Below are 14,363 nucleotides of genomic sequence, written 5' to 3' on the forward strand. Positions count from 1 at the left end.
AGTCTATTTATAGTTAAGAGAATAAATCTTCCTTACATTTGGTAAGTCATTTCAGTCACCCATGGCAAAAGAAAATTTGACACTAGGTGAAAATTATCCACTATGGCAAAATAGGGAACGTAGCTTGAGAATTACATTCTTGGGGCTATCTTTACCCAGTTTGGTTTTTTTTTTTTTTTTTTTTTGTCTGTTTGTTTTGCAAGTCTGTCCTTCCTTTTTCTCTCTTAAAAAGTTCAGTACATGTTTTTTTAAAAAATGTGAGCCCTAAGTTATTTTAGACCAGTTACCCCCTAGAGATCCCCATAGGAATGTGTCATAGTCACCTCAGACCCCAAACTGAACCCCACTTATTCCTCACGAATCCAGCTTCTCAGCTTCAATTTCTTAGCATAAGAATGTGCAATATCTCTTCAGTTCTCTGGTTCAGAAATTTGGAATAATCCTCAGGCCCTCAGGCTTCCTTCACTGAATTCCTCCGTTGAATAAGTCTCAAAGTCCTAATAATTCTACCTCTTAAATGACTCGATTCCATTCCCTTTTCTCTATTCTTACTGCAATTCATCAGTGATGAACAAATACTGATGAAGCACCTATCATGTTCCAGGCACTGGGGTTACAGTGGTGAACAAACCAGATGAAGTCCCTGTCCTCAGGGAGCTGATCATCCAGTAGGAGAGACAGATGATTGACGAGACTATTTTAAGTAACAGTTTCAGAGATTGATAAGGGCAAGGAGATAAAACAGAGGGTTATGGGAAGGGAGTGTGTTAGACAGGAGGGTAGAGCTTGGCTTTTTTGTGGAGCAGACAATTTGAGGAAAACTCAAAGGATGTGAAGGGTGAGCCATCTGAAGATCCAGGGGAATAGTGTTCTGGCAGAGAGAAAAGAGAACACAGTGATCCAAAGTGAGAGAAAGTTCAGTGTGTTCTAGAAGGCTGGGGTGTCTGGAGCGGAGCAAGTGAGCAGCAGAGGCAGTTAAGGAATGGGCAGAGGCCAGGCACGCGGGAGGAGGTCTACATTTTTGCATGGAGGTGAGATTTTTTTTTTTTCCTTGATGGGAAGCCATTGGGAGGTCTTGAGGAAGGGAGTGACATCGCTTGATTTACATTTTTAAGAGCTCACTCTACTGCAGTGTGGAGAAGATTGTTGGAAGGCAAGAGAAACCAGAAGATAGACTGGGACCCTAGAGAAACCCAAGCAAAAGGTGAAGATGCTGGTAGCTGCGGAGGCAGAAGGAAGTTACCAGATTCAGTGCGGTTTGAAGGTAAAGCCGGGAGGACTCATAGATGGATGGAGGGAATCGTTGTAAGGGAAAGAAAGCAATCAGCATGGCACCTGGGTATTTAGCTTGAGCCAGATGCCTCAATATAATTTATTAAATAATTCATCTTTTTGCCAATCAGGAAAAAATCACCTTTCTTATGTATTATAAGGCTGGATCTATTTCTGGATTTTCTGTTCTACCTATTCCTGACCACACTCTTCTAATTCCTAGTTAAAAACTAATTAAAGGTGGGGCGCCTGGGTGGCTCAGTCGGTTAAGTGTCCAACGTCAGCTCAGGTGGCTTGTGAGTTCGAGCCCCCGTGGGGCTCTATGCTGACAGTTCAGAGCCTGGAGCCTGCTTCTGATTCTGTCTCCCCATCTCTCTGCTCCTCCCCTGTCCCCCCCCCCTCAAAAATTAATAAACATTAAAAAAAATTTTTTTTAAACCTAATTAAAGGGGCACCTGGGTGGTTCAGTCAGTTAAGCATCCGACTCTTGATTTTGACTCAGGTCATGATCTCACAGTTTGTGAGTTTGAGCCCCACAGCAGGCTCTGTGCTGACAGCACAGAGCCTACTTGTGATTCTCTCTCTCTCCCTCTCTCTCTCTGCCCCTTCCCTGCTCAGTGCACGCTCTCTCTCTCAAAATAAATAAATAAACTTAAAAAAATAAATTAAAATTATTAATGTATTATCAATTTATGCAGTATACAATAGGTTATAAATAAAATACAATAAAATTAATTTTCTAATCATTCTTACTTTTTCAGATCTGTTTCAGTTTTTCTCACATGCTAATTCTACAAATACATTTTAGAATCACTTTTATCAAGTTAAAAAAAAAAAACCTGCTAGGAGTTTGATTGTTTTGTATTGTATTTATAGTTTCGTCTGTAATAATGTTTTGTTTGTTTAAAAAAATGTTTAATATTTATTTATTTTTGAGAGAGAAACAGACAGATTGTGAGTGGGGGAGGGGAAGAGAGAGAGGGAGACACAAAATCCTCAGGCTCCAGCCTCTGAGTTGTCAGCACAGAGCCTGACACAGGGCTTGAACTCAGGAACTAACTGTGAGATCATGACTTCATCCAAAGTCAGACGCTTAACCAACTGATCCACACAGGCCCCCTTATTTGTTTGTTGGTTTTAAATGTTTATGTATTTATTATGAGGGAGAGAGGAAGCATGAGCAGGGGAGAAAGGCAGAGGGAGAGAGTAGAGAGAAGCTCAAGCAGGCCCCGTGCTGTTAGCACACAGCCCAATGCAGGGCTCGATCTCATGAAACTCAAGATCATGACCTGAATCGAAATCAAGAGCTGGATGCTCAAATGACTGAGCCACCCAGGTGCCCTAGTTTATAATAACGTTGTATTTTTTATTTTTTAAAATATTTACTCATTTATTTTTGAGAGAGAGAGAGAAAGCGAGAGAGAGCTCATGAACAAGGGAGGGGCAGAGAGAGAGGGAGAGAATCCCAAGCAGGCTCCCCACTGGCAGCTCAGAGCCCAACATGGGGCTCGAACTCAAGAACTGTGAGATCATGACCAGAGCCGAAATCAAGAGTTGGATGTTTAACTGACTGAGCCACCCAGGTGCCTCTGTTATAACATTTTGTTTTTAATGTATTTTTTATTTTTATTTTTAAAAAAGTTTTATTATGTAAGTAACCTCTACACCCAATGTGGGGTTTGAACTGACCCAAGATCAAGAGTCATACGCTGTTCCCACTGAGCCAGCCAGGTGTTCCTTGTCTGTAATAGCATTTTTTTTTTTAATTTTTTTTTTTAACGTTTATTTATTTTTGAGACAGAGAGAGACAGAGCATGAACGGGGGAGGGTCAGAGAGAGAGGGAAACACAGAATTGGAAGCAGGCTCCAGGCTCTGAGCTGTCAGCACAGAGCCCGATGCGGGGCTCGAACTCACGGACTGCGAGATCATGACCTGAGCTGAAGTCGGCCGCTCAACCGACTGAGCCACCCAGGTGCCCCTGTAATAGCATTTTAAAATATTGTTTGTCCTTCCATATTCACGATGGCCTTCTGTAGGTTTATAATTTCCTTAATATAAAGCATACACATTTCTTGTTGTTTGTTCTTTTGTGAATGGGAATGTACCGTATCTGTTATACTTTCTAACTTGTTATTGCAGGCAAGTAAGAAAGTTATTACTTTTATAGATTTATATTTTAACCAGATAATCTACTGAATTCGCTCCTGTTTCTAATAGTTTTTCAGTTGATTCACTTGGGTTTTTAAGACTATAATCTTTAGAATCTGCAAATAATGATACCTTCTGCCTCTTCCTTACCCAATATTTATGCTTCTTATCTCATTCTCTCATCTAATTACATTGGCAAGCACTTCAAGAACAATCATTAAATAATTGTGGTGATAACAAGTACCCTTGTCTTGTTCCTGACTTTAATGAGACTACTTCTAGGGTTTCACCAGTAAGTGTTATGCTGGCTGTTAGTTTGTGACACGTAGGTATGTATTAGATATCTTTTTAAACATATGGCTTATAAGTTTTGTTCTATTACTACAGTATTCAGATCTTTAAAAAAGTCAAGTGTTTGGGGGGCAAGGAAAGCCAATATTGAAATAATCATGTGGTTTTAATTCTCTAACCTATTTATACGATAAGGTCTTTTAAAAGAGTTTGCATTAATGAACTATCTTTAGAAATCTGAAATTATACCCACTTGATTGTGGTATGTTCTTACTTTACTCTGCTATTTATATAATAGAATATATTAATATTTTATTTGGCATTTTGTATGTTATTCATGAATGAGATTAGTCAGGGGTTGCCTGGCTGGCTCAGTCAGTTGAGCAAGTGACTTTTGCTCTTGGGGTTGTGAGTTCAAGCCCCACGTTGGGTGTAGATTACTAAAAAAATAAATAAAACTTAAAATATAAGTAAATCTTTTCTTTGCCATTTTTGCCATCCTTTGGTATCATTGTTGTGTTGGCTTTGTGGAAAAATTCTTCCCTTAAATTGACACAATTTAATGACAAATATTCTATCAATGCATGGAAAGCCATCTGGTTCTGGCCTTTGAATAGTACTTTTTAAAAAATTTTTGTTTTAATGTTTATTCATTTTGAAAGACAGAGAGAGAGAGAGACAGAGCACAAGCAGGGGTGGGGCGGAGAGAGAGGAGGACACAGAATCCAAAGCAGGCTCCAGGCTCTGAGCTGTCAGCATAGAGCCCAACGGGGGCTCGAACTCAGGAACCGTGAGATCATGACCTGAGCCGAAGTCACAGGCTTAACCGACTGAGCCATCCAGGCACCCCTGAATAGTACTTTCTTAACCACTTTGTAGCAGCTATATAGGTGTGCTACCATTTTTTTTTTAATGTTTATTTATTTTTGAGAGAGAGAGCATGAACAGGGGAGGGGCAGAGAGAGAGGGTGACACAAAATCTGAAGCAGGATCCAGGCTCTGAGCTGTTAGCACAGAGGCCAATGCAGGGCTTGGCCCCAGAAGCTGTGAGATCATGATCTGAGCCGAAGTCAGACGCTTAACTGAGTGAGCCACCCAGGCACTCCCAACTTATATTTTGATTAAATAGATTATACTATCAAATACATTTTTCAGGGGGGAACCGTGGATAGAATCTCTTGAGTCTTTTCATATTTGAGAATATTGTTATCTTTACTTGTTGAAAATAATTTGACTAGGTCACATGACTTTCCTCTCAAAAATGTTCAATTATTGCTGTCCACTGGCCTTATATGCTGCCATGGACCAGTTGGAGCCTAGTCTGGTATTTTCCTCTTTTGATTTACTTCATCTGCCTAGATGTTAGAAAGATTCTTTTTCTATCCACAAAGTGCAGTAATTTCAGTGGGAAATGTCTTGGATTAATTATAGTGTATTAATTATGTTAATCTGAAGATTTAGCTCTTGTAATTTCAGAAATTTTTCTTCTATTATATCTTTAAATATCTGTTCTTTTTTGTACTTTGGAGAGAATAGTTATGTATATTTTGTAATTAGGTTGGCTGTCTTCCATATCTACTAACTTCTGCGTAATAATTTTTATTTTTATTCCTTTCCTTTTCATCCTGTATGGTTTTTCTCCAGTCTACCGGTGAGACTTATTATTTTGCACAACCAGTTTTGCTTCTTGGTGTTTCTAAATTCATTCATTATATCTGCAATGAAATTTTTTTCCTTCATCTTTGCCAGCTTCCTTTAAATTTCATGTTTTCTTATCCTTTTATCTTTGATAATCATCTCTCATAGAGTCTGGCTGTCTTTAATTATATCTAAGTATGGAGCATTTATTTTATCAAATTTTCTCCTGCTTCTCAATGCTTTTTTTTTTTAATGTTCATTTATTTTTGAGAGAGAGACAGAGAGCAGGGGAGGAGCAGAGAGAAAGGGGGACAGAGGATCCAAAGTGGGCCCCACACTGACAGCAGCCAGCCCATGTGGAGCTCACACTCACAAACTATGAGATCATGACCTAAGTCGAAGTCAGGCACTTAACTAACTGAGCCACCCAGGCACCCCTCATTTCTCTTTCAAATGTGTTTCTTCTTGTATGTCTTTATATGTCTCTTCTTTATGTCTCCCTCCCTCCCTCCCTCCTTTCTTCCCTCCCTCTCTCCTTTCTTCCTTCCTTTAATAAAAAAAAAATCTCCAAATGGGCTTCATCTGCCACGTGTATAATTCTGGCTGAGATTATCTTTTCGACCCTGCTTGCCTCCACACTTACTCTTTCCACAACTGCTGGCTCCCACACGGGCCGCCCCATGAATCATAGAGGCCAACCAGTTTCATGCCTTGAAAGGGAAGATATTCTTTCCTCCTTTTTACCCTCCATTAAAGCTTTCAACAGAACAGCTTCCTAGATTCCAAATCATTGCTTAGTGTTGCAGTTCTTTGAATTCATAAGCATCAAATTTTTCCCCCAAAGTCCATGTATGGTGCTGTGCTGGCATGAGTTTCTAACATCCATCGTGCACTGTTCCTGAAACCAGCACAGTTCTGATGATTCTGGGGCTGACTCTGGCCAGCAGCGCACGCTAAGTTATCCCATGTGGCGAGTTTCTTCTTAGGAGTCTCTGTTCTTACAACATGTCCTTAGTCAGACACTCTGGCTTAGCAGATGTATCATAATATCTTTGGACCTCTGGTGGGGAGGAAAATTTAGCTACACTCCTATTCTTTTTCTCCTATGGGGCTCTTCTGACTCTATATGAATTTAGGCTAACCACCTTCCTTCCAGGTTCTCATAATGTTGGAAGATCAATAATACATTAACTCTATGCTCAAGATCCTTGCATGTTTCCTATTTATACCAGACATATTGCAAGTTGCACATTCCAGGAGAATGTGGTATTCAAATGATCTTTGCTTCTGGACCCATCTATCCCTGTAGACTTGAGCAGCTGGTGGTAATGCCCACATAATGTGGCTGTTACACAGCCAGCAGAGTAGGTGATATACTTTCTCAACCCCTTCTTCAAATAAAAGTGTTGGACCTGCTGGTACCCTGTTATTTGAGCTTCCTCCTTTCAAGGTCTAGAAATCCAGACTTATTCATGCAATAAGGAGAACATACAATGTTTATTAAGCTCCACTCTGCTATGTGCTAGGAGTTATTTGAGGTTCTTGTCATATAATTGTGGACAAGAAATAAGTTCCTGCCCTCACAGAGCTTTCAGACTAAAGGATGGAATTGTTTCTCATCTTGCCATCCATGCGGAGAGTTTGCCTTCTTGTGGTTTGTGTATAAATTCAAAGATGGCACCTCCTCAAATGGGAAAAATAGCAGGAATCTGAATACTTGCTGTCTGAGTTTGTCTTTGTTTTGCAGGCATAAATTCCCCCTTCCTTTACTTTTTAAAAACTTAATTAATTTGGGATGGCTCAGGGGTGAAGCATCTGACTTAGGCTCAGGTCATGATCTCATGGTCCGTGAGTTTGAGCCCCGCGTCAGGATCTCTGCTCTCAGCACAGAGCCCACTTGGAATCCTCTGTCTCCCTCTCCCTCTGCCCCTCCCCCACTGGCATGCATGTGTGTGTGCATGCTCTCTCTCTCTCTCAGATATAAATAAACATTAAAATTTAATCAATTAATTTATTTACACCCAATGTGGGGCTCGAATTCACAACCCTGAGATCAAGAGTAACATGCTCTACCGACTGAGCCAGCCAGGCGCTCCAAAGTCCCCTCTCTTAAAAAAAAAAAAAAAAATGGATTTAAAATGTATTTTCTGAAGTTAATTCATGCAAAAGAAAGTTCTGGAAATGCTGCGTAGGCCTGCAGGGCAAGTTAAGCATTAGCATCTCTCCTTGAGGCTTCATTTCAACACTCCACAGGTCCATTTGCAACCTGTACTTTGAATCTGATTAGTTGCATAATAACTCTTTACATTTTCATGCAGTGTGACACCTTTCTTTGGATGAGCTTAAAGTGTTTTACAGCCATTATCCTATTAACCCTCACCCTAGGGAGTGTTGGGGGTGCGTGGAATATGTTATTATCTTTATTTTATGGAAGGGACATGATGGCACAAGGAAGTCAAAGAATTTGAGCAATAGCATATGTGAAGTTGGGTGGAACTGGAGACAGAAACAGGTCTCATAAACAGGCTTTTGTTGCTGTGGCATAAATCTCTCCGCTTCCTTTATCAGAAAGAGCCAAGTGGCCTTAGTGGTGATACTGAAGGTCTGATCTTTCATCCAAAGGGAGGGGTTAAATATATGCTGGGAGGAAGGAGCAGATGAGTGAAGTTGATTCATCTAGAATGATAGGAGCTGCTTGATAAACTTCTGCAAGCAATCTGCATGTGTATTTCACGTCTGCTCTACTGCATGGTGTCATGCTGCCAGGTGCTGTAGGAGAAACCCAGGGAGTGTTCTGCTTGGCACAAAGTAGCTCCTAAATACATATTTGTGGAAGGCAGGAAGGCAGGAAGGTAGGAAGGCAGGAAGGCAGGAAGGAAGGAAGGAAGGAAGGAAGGGGGCAGGCAAGAAGGAAAGAAGGAAGGAAGAAAGGGAGGGAGGGAAGGAGGGAGGGAGGAAAGAAAGTGGGAAGAAAGAAGGGAAGGTAAGATATCATTCCCGTCTTCAGGGAGCTTATAATTAGAGAGGGGGAAACCAAAATAATATAAAGAAAAATTATGTGCTGAACAAGGGAGTATTGTCCATTGATGCCTAAGCAGAGCAGAGAGGGAATGAACCTCCAGGCCTGGAGCCGTCAGAGAAACTTTCTCTGATGGAAACTGAATAAGCCTTGGAGGAGGGAGGGATTCTGGAGATGAAGAGGAGGAGAGAGAGATTATTTTGGGAAGTGCGAGGGCCTGACTAGTCTGGTGGTAGAGAGTATCCAAAGGAAGCAGTGCTTTTTTAAAAATGTGTTTTTAAAGGAAGAAGTGGGTCTTGTGAGATTGCAAGGAGGGGTTGTTTCTTTCATTAGATGTTGTGGAGTGCCCACAACTTACTAGAAGATAAAGTGCAGGGAATCAGAGCAAACTCCTAGATTCTGAGGTTGAAAGTGTGCTGTTGCTGAGAAGGAAAGCTTGCATTTTGGAAGACGGTTAACTTTTTGAGTCTCTAATAATTTCAGGAGCTAGTCTCAGCACATTTATTTTGAAACTGTATGGACTCCATATTCTGCTCGGAGTGTTTGTTTCTCCCTTAAAGGTGAGATTGAGCTCACGATTATTCTGTTATCACTGAAATGTATTCTTTTTTTTTTTTTTTACCGTTTTTGTATTTTTTTACTTGGTTTTAGTTAGTGAGCATATATATGTATTTATCATTATTCTGTTGTTATTTTTACTGCTTTTACTATTATTCAGTTCTGATTACACTACCACATCCATCACTCTCCTATCTCGGATCCACTTTTATTCTTTACCACGGCTCGTATCTGGCAGAGTTCTCTAGCAAACTTTCTTCTCCTGACCTGGGTTCAGCAATTAAAATCATACATTTTGAAAATAGTTATTACTGTCTTTTAGGAGTTTCCATATCTTTGGGGATCAAAGCTCTTGTTTTATTTTGGGTTCTTTCTTCCTCCATGAAACAGGGAAGGTGAAAAGCTTTAGACACGGAAATCTCTTCTACTCCCAAATAATGTTGGCCTCTGACTAGAGGGAGATAATCAAAATAAGAAAAAAACAAAACAAAACAACTAACTCAACAAACATTATAGGAAATGCGTATCAACCCAAGTAGGAGATTTCATGGTCTTAAAAGGTGATTGCCATTATGTGGAAGTCTGAAGAAGGCAAAGAGGGCAGTGTGAATGTGAGGGTTCTGCAGACTCTCAGCAGGGTGGTAAAGTTGCACGTATTTATATGCATAGGTGCAGAAGAATAAGATCCGTAGATTTGCAGCCAGGTCCCAGGTATGATTGAGGGCTGGGCGGGGTGGGGGGGAAAGCGTATGAGCAAGAACCCCAGTTTTCTACTGCCCAAAGCAGCAGAGGGGACATATGTGGAAGAGAGACTGGCAGAATTTTCTGAAATGCATTCCCCATTTATTACCTTGCCATCTAATGGAGAGCCTGACTGAGAATGAGGTTCATATCAAATTCCTATTTCTCTTTTCTCTCTTTGAATGTTCCCAGTTTAATTCGGGCGCATGCATTATCAAACATCTGTTTTAATTACAGCCATTGTTGAGGTAGTTAATCAGTTGTCGTCTCTCACCAGCCAAAATCCTATATTGCTGAATTTTTGTACAATCAAAGATACAATAAATATAAAAGGAATTCTTGTATATCAGCAAGGGAAAAAAAATGCATACAACTTCTTTGCTCACTGATGCAACCAAAACACCAAGGAGTTATTATAATGTGCATTCCCCTGACACAGACTTTTATTTCATGCAAATGACTGTGATTAAGATTCAAATACTTTTTTTTTCCATTTTCACACATTACTTAATCAATGTGAAGTACTGTGTAAAAATTGCATCTCTTCATAACAGTGATTTTGACCAAGTCAAGTGTTGCTCCTAGAATTATAATCCAGACTTGTGATTCAATTATCATTTAGAGACTTTCTAAATTCAAATTAAGTTCACTCTCTCCTCCTCCTCCCAACACTGTAAACTTAATATCAGTATGGATCATTTGTAAGGTGTGACCAAAATAACTTTCCATTTCAAAGAAGTATACAATGTGATGTGTAAATTTCCCTTACTTGCAAAAAAAAAGAAAAAAGCACAACAATCAATAGTGACTGGCCATTAAAATGTATGAAATGCACAAAGTACAGTCTATTTACGTTACACTTAGCTTTTACGCTGGATAATACCGACACTCTCCAGCATATTTATCTATTTAAACTTACTTGGAACACTTGTACAAACCACCATTTAAAAAGTTCAAAAAGAACCCATGGAATACATAAAGTTTGGCATCGCCATTTGATGATTTAACTATTGGACATTCAAAAGCTCATTCTTACAGAAATCAACTGGGAATGAATAAAATGAAGTAGGATTCCAGAAGCCAGCTAGGTAACTCTCCTACAACTGTAAACATTGATCTGTTTACTGCTTACTGCACCCAAACCAGAGGCTGAATCTTGTTTTGTTATTGTCTGTGACTCTCTTTCTTGTTCATCTTGCATTTCATTTATATTCGAAAAATTAGATGTTGCCAGTCACTAAGTTTCGGTTATTACCAGGTACTATCCACATCCATTTTCTTACCCTTACCCTTACCCTAACCCTTACCCTTACCCTTTCTATACCCTAAATTTCTTTACCCTCTGAGATGAAAATAAAATCTAATTTTAATTGTTTTCCTTCTTTAAACGTTCACCAAAAATTCCTCCTTTTGTGTCCAATTGCAATGAGCAGACAAAGACACTCATCTTTTGTTCTCCATGGTTCCTAGAACACAATGCTTTCTCTACGCTAGAGCTGAATCTCTTGAATTTGAATAGTTTTTTTTTTTTTAAGGGAAGTAGAATTTGCATTTGATTGAGTTTGATGAATTCAAACATATAATGTTTGAATCTGGATATTCCTTTTGGAAGTTTCTTGAACGTTCTAAAAGAGACATTCCATCTTTTCTGCCAGGAAAGATAGAGAGACATTGGCAGTTCATATGAGGGTCTCAACTTGTAGAGACCTTGGCCAGTTGAAACCAAAGGTCTAGTCCTGAATTTACTGGAAGACTAGGAAACGTCTTTGAAGTTGAGGTGGTTTTATAGGAGGAACAATCATGATCTGCCTAAGAAGGCATTGTTGCCACATTCTACAGAAATAAGAGTAGCCAGCCATGTCTGGGTCTTTCAAAGCCAGAACCAAGTCATTTGAAGTCAGTGTAGACTACTTACAGAGGACCAAAGAGATGATTCCTATCTATTCTGATTCCATCCAAGGAGTTGTATGGGGGCTTTATGATAAAGCTTCGAGGGAGAAACGAGATTGGATCAGAGGCCCTGGCTGGTCCCCATTATCTAACCTTCCCTATCCCATAGAAATAGAATTTTTGCTGGGCACATGGCTGCCCAGAACAAGACTGCATTTCCCAATGTGGCCCTTTCCCATAGCCCTTTGCATAGTCCTCATAGCTGGTAATGATCCATGATTAAATTCTGGCCAATAGAATGTAAGAGTATTGGTCCAAAATTCCTTATCCCGAATAGAGGTCATATATGGTATGGAATTCAGATTTCTTTTTTTTTTTTTTTTTTTTTTTCAGATTTTGAAGGTGATACGATGCATATTCTGCTTATTATTATGGAATATCTCTATTGGAGGCAGGGACAGCATCTCACTATCAACTGCAGCAAAGCATAGTAATATTCACTCTAAATGGGATAAAGACAATGATCTCATGGCGATGCAGGCTGGCTGAGCCCAAGACCCAGGGGAGGGTCCCATAGGACCGGCTAACAGGGTCCTTGGCTTTATGTAGCATAGAAATCAAACAAGAACCAGAGAAAGTGAAAGCAGAGTTTCTTGAACAGTGTAAGTGACAGAAGAGTGCCTGGGAGACTCAGAAAGGAACAGAGAATGAGTCTCGTCAGTGCTTGGGGCTACGGGTTTATATTAAGAAAGGGTCTAGGGTACGTTCTCCTCCAGGAACCCAGGGTAGAGGCAACTGTCAGATGAACAATAGGTGCTTTTCCATAAATTACTGAAGGTAGGGGCACTGAGCTCAGCCAGCATGAGCTGAGGTTTGTTTGAAGCTCATGTCCTGGAACACGTTTGAGATCTGGCTCTTCGTAGGTGTTATCAGGTGTTTGGGGCCTAGGACAAAACTCAGCCAATGATTAACTTTCTTGCTTCTTCCCTGAAATGGGAACATAGCTTCTTTGGCTTATACAGGGGCAAAATGTGGATCACGAGTTAATGGGGCCTACCAGAAAAACAGCAGAGATGGAGCCTTTCTAAAATGGAGTCTCTTCAATGGCAATCCAGGTCAGGTTTTGTCCTCAAATGAACTGTTGTTGAAAACTATGAAAGGAATTTTGGTTTTTAGAGCTTTTTGGATCTCAGAATTATGTATCATGTGGCAGCTTCTAGAAACCTGTAGAGACAGCTCACAAATATCCTTCGACTCTCCCTTGTTTCTTCCTACATTCTGCCTTCTGGAAAGTGAAGCTTCCTTAGACCATGAGGACCGTGGTTTTAAAGACAATATAAATTGCCCTTATTTATTCTTTTCCTCAAAGTGCTATTAACTTTAAATGTGAATCTTTTTGTTTTGCTGCATCACTTAATATTGAATGCACACCATGTGCAACACACTATACTAAGTATCTCATTTAATTCTGTGATCAGTTCCATTTAACTGATGAAAAAACTGAAGAATAGAAAGTTTATCTAACTTAGCCAACGTCCATATTCAGTGAGTGGCAGAGCTAGGATTTGAAACTAAGAAGTCTCTCTCAGCGAGACCATACTTGCCATATAAAAAATGTGTTGGAGACTCATTGGTCAAGTTTCACGTTTCCCTATGGTTCTGGGATTGCATTCTTTAGAGGCCTTGTTGAGATACTGTGCTTTTTTTTCCTCCTTCATTTTAGTTTGGCAAGTTTTAATTTGCAATTAACCAGCTTTCTAACAACCCCCAAAAGAGAAGGGTAAAGCTAAAAGCCTATTGCTTTCTATGATCACGCTAACATTCATGACCGCAACTACATCATGATGTAAAGCACTGGACAGAAAGGTTTATAGATATAACTATTATGCAGATGTACCTCCCAGCCAAATTAGAAGTGAATATAAATTTGGGATACTAATTAACCTATCATCTTGGCCATATTTTCTGGGTGACATCTATGTCTCTCTCTTTTTTTTTTATTTATTTTTTCTATTTTGAGAGAGACAGAGACAGAGACAGAGAGAGTGTGTGTGTGTGCACGAGCGGGAGTGGAGCAGAGAGAGAGAGAATCCCCAGCAGGCTCTCCACTATCAGTGCAGAGTCCAATGTGGGGCTCAGCCTCACAAACCGAGAGATCATGACCTGAGCCAACATGAAGAGCTGGACGCTCAGCCGGCTGAGCCACACAGGCACCCCATCTGTCTCATTTGAAGTGTCCCATACTCAGTGGTAGGTGCCTTCTTCCTGTTAATACCTGAGTGCCAAAAGAAGTCACAGTCTAATAGCAAAGCAATCCCTGCTCAGATCTGAGAAGATTTCAGAAGTTATAAATGTTGTATTCCCCAGTAATTGTCATTACATTATTGGCATTTCTGGCACAATTCACTCTAGAAACTACCGGGAAAAAATGTAACTAGTTAACAATAGGAAAGGGCGCTGCTAATGAAATTGGTTTTGACTCTAGAAAGATGTGTGTGTGACTTAGCCATTCTCAGTTTCATACCTTTGGTTTCAACTCATTCACGTAGTTGAATCTCAAGTATTAATGTAGCAAATACAGTAAAATATTAAGTTGTTGAATCTGGGTGTTGAGCAGATGAACGTTCATTATACTATTTTCCCTACTTTTGTGTAAGTTTGACAATTTCATAATAAAATGTCAGAAGACCAGGGAAAAATCCATACAAATGATAACTTTAAAAATCTGCCATTATTTAAGTGAGGTTATCTAGCTCTATACTGTCCTATACAGTGGCCATTACGCAAATGAGTCTATTTAAATTT

At 39.9% G+C, this 14,363-nt stretch overlaps 1 long non-coding RNA gene across 1 annotated transcript in view; it reads left to right on the forward strand.

Moving 5' to 3' along the window:
* Positions 1 to 1,067: 1,067 nt before the first annotated feature.
* The window catches only part of LOC122239615, a 56,733-nt gene continuing 43,437 nt past the window's right edge, over positions 1,068 to 14,363 (forward strand). Inside the window, exon 1 of the long non-coding RNA XR_006218870.1 lies at positions 1,068 to 1,264. This is a non-coding gene — a long non-coding RNA (uncharacterized LOC122239615). The remainder of the gene's footprint in view (positions 1,265 to 14,363) is intronic.

This window comes from Panthera tigris, chromosome B3 (assembly GCF_018350195.1).
Source record: "Panthera tigris isolate Pti1 chromosome B3, P.tigris_Pti1_mat1.1, whole genome shotgun sequence".
NCBI classification, from domain to species: domain Eukaryota; kingdom Metazoa; phylum Chordata; class Mammalia; order Carnivora; family Felidae; genus Panthera; species Panthera tigris.